The 4811-nt window shown below is 35.6% G+C and overlaps 1 long non-coding RNA gene across 1 annotated transcript; it reads left to right on the forward strand.

Moving 5' to 3' along the window:
* The first annotated feature begins 1347 nt into the window (after positions 1 to 1347).
* Positions 1348 to 3323, forward strand: LOC148308123 (uncharacterized). Its single transcript, XR_015837729.1, has 2 exons — positions 1348 to 2653; positions 2991 to 3323. It is a non-coding gene; the product is annotated as an uncharacterized LOC148308123 (long non-coding RNA).
* Positions 3324 to 4811: the final 1488 nt, after the last annotated feature.

The following is a 4811-nucleotide window of genomic DNA, read 5'->3' on the forward strand; positions in this document are numbered from 1 at the left end:
CCAAATACTAATCATTGCTCATGGCGGACAGTATTTTTCCTAACGGCTGCTGTAAAATTTTAAACCCACAAGTAATGTGAAATTAAACATATTAGGAATGTGTGCTCTTTCGTTTCTTTCATTTCCATTAAATCAGACTAGGCCACAGCAACGCATGGCCGGGTACAGATAATCTATAAAAAAACTTACGAAAATTCTTCTTACAAAGACTTAGACATTTTGAAAATATTGTTTTTTATTATTTTTTGACATCTCATCAAAGATGAAGAAGAATATGGAAGTCTGGGCATTTACCGGGCTGACGACCGTCATAGGCTGGTTTAAGTGATAACTTTACACACGTGTAACATTCACCAATTGTACCCATTATTGACAACCACACTACTGAAATTCCTGGAAGTTCAACATATGAATTAATTTTGAAACATTGTCCTGAATCTCTAGAAATACACTAGAGACATCTATTGGTGAGATGAAAAGAAGCTTTTTATTGAGCAGAAACTTTTTTATTAGTATGTGAGGTCTGAATCCTGGATTATACACATATGAGAAACGCCAGAAAATATCATTTTCATTTTTATTATTTAAGCTTATAATTTGACCAGATAATTTATTTACAACATTTTGAGTGTGTCCAAATACTTAACTCCTTAATAAACTCCTGTATTTGGAGATAATCCAGATTTTGCGAACAAGTATTTGGACACACTCAAAATGTTGTAAATATTTTTTTTTTGTTGCAGTGTCATTTATTTCGTCACAGAAAGGAAACAAACTGTTGATGCTGAATGGTTTCACATACTCCTTGACAACGATACACAATAATGTCAAAACATATTGGAATTGTACTTCGAGAATTAAACTACGCTGTAAAGCCAGGGCCGTCACAAGAGACCAACTCCTCATCAGCTTTGAAGATTGTCACAACCATGAACCGCCTCGATACGTCGTCACACCTAAGGGTTTTTATGTAAAAATTTAATTAGATTTTTCTAAAACCATGTCTCGGATCCATTATGCACTTAAAATGTGAATATCAATCATTACAAGGATTTTAGCGTAATAAGCGTATTTTAGCGGACTTTAGCGTATTTAGCATTTCGATATTAACTTTATAAAATAAAACAACTTTGTTCTAAGCACTTTTTATTGTTACACTTTTTCCAACCGGCTTGGACGAGAATGTTCATGAGTCTTGCGTTAGAAATGTCCATATCTAACGCTAGAATCATGGGTGTCTTTCAAATATGACGATTTAAATATATTATTTTTGGAATAAAGAGTTTTTAATTTTTTTGCTTTGTGGCCCTTTGGCATTTCCAGCAATATGTCGGTGTAAATAAATCAGTCTTTTAAATTTGTAATTTTTATTTTCAGTGTCATTTATTTTATCCCGTAGAGGAAACAATCTCTTGATGTTGAATGGTTACACATACTCCCTTACCTCGAGAATTGGTAACGGCCGAACGTTTTGGAATTGTTCCTCCAGGACCAAGCTGCACTGTAAAGCCAGGGCTGTCACCAACGAGCGAATCCTCATTAACTTGAAAGATAATCACAACCACGAACCACCTCGATACCACATTGCACTCAATGGTCAATATGTAAGGATTTAATTTAATTTAGCTAAAACCCGGATCTCTTTAACTCTTACCACTCTATAGGCCAGACATTCTGGCCCGTACGATTCTAGTAGGCAGCTCCGTGGGCCATAATGTCTGGCCCGGCACAGGTATTACTTTCATCACTGATTTCTCCATCACCCAAGTATATTCTACCAAAAAATATTTCAGATACATACAGTTAATCTTAATTAACATGGTCATACGAATTGCCAGACAGAGTGTCCCGAAATTAGGGAACCAAAATATTTATTTTAATGGTAGAAAAACGTCGCATTTTTTTTATTAGAGTAGCTGATCAGTTATGAAAAAAAATGGTCAGAGTGGAAAGGGTTAAATTGTAACTTACTTACTTCAGCTATCTTCTTGTGTCCAGTATTGAACAAAGGCCTCCCTTTTGGACTTCCACAGTTCTCTATTGGACGTGACTCTTTTCCAGTGCAGGCCCGCTTCTTTCCTAATCTCATCGAACCATCTTTTCTGGGGCCTATCTACGCTTCTGCGTCCTGTTCTAGACCTCCAGTCTAGCAACTTTTTTTTCAATCTATCTTCAGACATTCACGCCACATGACCTGCCCAGTTCCATATTAGTTCCGTGATTCATTGAGGCACATCTCTTACCTTGGTCTTTTCCCTTATCCAAACATTAGTTTTTTGATAAATGATGTTATCATCTTTCTCTCCATTGCTCTTTGTGTTACCCGGAGTTTATATATAATTCGTTTTGCTGGGGTAAACAAATTTTTACGGGTCTACCTCTTCTGTTTTAAAATTACACAAAACTCTTTTTGTTGGTGTGATGAGACGTCATCACAAGATGTTCGTCATTAAGTGTGGATATGTCTGATTTTTGAAAGAGAAAGATTTAAGTTGGAAACAGAATGTGCAAAAGAAGGTATGCAGTTGACAAAAATTAATGAGGCAATAGGGTATAAAGATCTATCAGATTTAGTGGTTTCTCATTTACAAAATATCGCAAGAGGAATAAGACAAATATATGAACTATTGTGACAAATCTTGACTGATATAAGGTTGTGGCAACCCACACATCTACTATGGCAACTCAAATCGAGTGAAATAACGAACACACCACGGAGCCCGCAACGAGCGGAAACTAGCTTGTCACACTTCGCCGCCGCCCGTCCTCAGATCGACACATATTTCAACTGTTCTCATATTAGAATCACGCGATTATTCTTAAGTATTTTCTTGATTGTAATTTTATAGAACTGAATAAATTTGTGTTAAAAGTAATCCGCTTTCATCTTGCTTCCCTTCTGATAAATTAAAGTGGTATTCAACTAGAAACCATAATTCGTTATTTCACTCGATTTGAGTTGCCATAGTAGATGTGTGGGTTGCCACAAGGTATTGAATCCATTGTATCTATTGTATTGTATTATTTTTAGGGATCAACCTTATAAACTCATTATTTACTGTACACATTTGCTATCATTTTTAAGATAAAATAAACTGAATATACTATAAATCCTTGTACATAATAGGCAGGGAGAATTTTCTTTGAAAACTAATAAATATTGCTTTAAAAAACCGCCCTTGAAGTGATTTCTCACAAAAATGGCATTATATAAATTGTTTAATAAATAATAATGATAATTCATCGTGCTCTTAGTGTGAAGATCAATCATTTCAAACTTTCTGTAGTAAAATTATAAATAATAATAAACCCATAATTTACAATGTGACTATTATTAAATCCTCCCCCCTATTGTCTATGTTCCCACTAATAAAAAAATAATAAATAAATAAAAATAATGATTAGCACCTGTATTCGACCTTCAACGTCCCAAGGATACAACTCTAAAATTTAGATTTAGCTTCACATACCGTATTTGGAAATGATGCGGAATTCATCGAAACACGTGTCACAAAAGACATGTATAAACATTTCTTGATTTGTGTTACTAGTTTCATTATTTCATCGTAGCAATTCAGGTTTTGGTCTATGCATACGCCCAAATAATAAAAAATAAAAGCTAGGCTTAGATCTGAACATATTTTGTTACAATTACAATTGTTACATTTGCTTCACCTAACTGATCCTAAACATGTTTTAGTTTTGAACAAACTTTGAAATAATAGACTATTAAAAAAAAAACTTGTATAATACAACTTAATGAGTTTTATTTCATTACACATGAATAGTTTCGAAAACTGCTGATGTTTTCATCTACAGGTGAATAGTAAAACTAACAAGAAAAAGAATTCTGTCATATTTAGAGGTTCCTTAACCCCCCCTCCCCCGTTCCCCACCCCTCTATTTATTACCCTACTAACCTCTACATATAACCTTACCCTTATGCTGCATAGGGCACTGCATCATATAAACGCAGTGTTATCTTGAACACATGAAGGAAAGTTGATCAGCTCTCCGGTTCAGGTACCGGTCCAGGGTAATATTGAATAAATATAAGAGTAAAAAAATCACTTTTATTTATTTGACCCCCCATGGGAATCGAACCCGAGACCACCAGAACGGTAGCCGAGCCTTCTGACCATTACACTACGGAAGCGGACAAACCTCTACATATACCTGAATATTTTTTTTGCTCGTTAGTTTTACTATTAACCTGTAGATTAAAACGCCTGTAGTTTTCTAAACTAGTCGTGTGTAATGAAATAAAACTCATGAAGTGATTATTCAATCCATTTAATTTCCTTTCAGTATCGTTTATTTTGTCCCAGAGAGGCAAGAATCTCCTGATGCTGAATGGCTACACATACTCTTGTTCCTCGATAAAGAGCAACGGCAGCACGTTTTGGAATTGCACCTCCAGACTCAAGCATGGCTGCAGAGCCAGGGCTGTCACTAAGGACCAACTGCTCTTCAGCTTCAAGGACTGCCACAACCATGATCCGCCTCGATACCACATCGCAGCCGACGGCAACTATATCAGATTATAGTTGAATTTAGTATCGTACGCTTAGCCCTTCCGTTACGGTGCTAAAAACTTCCACGTGAAAGACTTCGGCTGGAGTAGTGACACAACCGTCGCGTAAGACGATCTGCGCACTACTGGACTGGCGGAGTAAACACGTTACGACATGCGTTACGTATAGGTACAAAGCACGCCAATAAGCAACATATTTTATTGAATAAAAATATATTTTCATTAGTTTTATATTGAAATTGATGTTTTATTTCATGGGTTTTCTTTAAAAGCGTCA

This window comes from Brachycentrus maculatus, unplaced genomic scaffold, assembly GCF_059751285.1.
Source record: "Brachycentrus maculatus isolate JH-2025_06_01 unplaced genomic scaffold, ASM5975128v1 h1tg000176l, whole genome shotgun sequence".
Taxonomy (NCBI): Eukaryota; Metazoa; Arthropoda; class Insecta; order Trichoptera; family Brachycentridae; genus Brachycentrus; species Brachycentrus maculatus.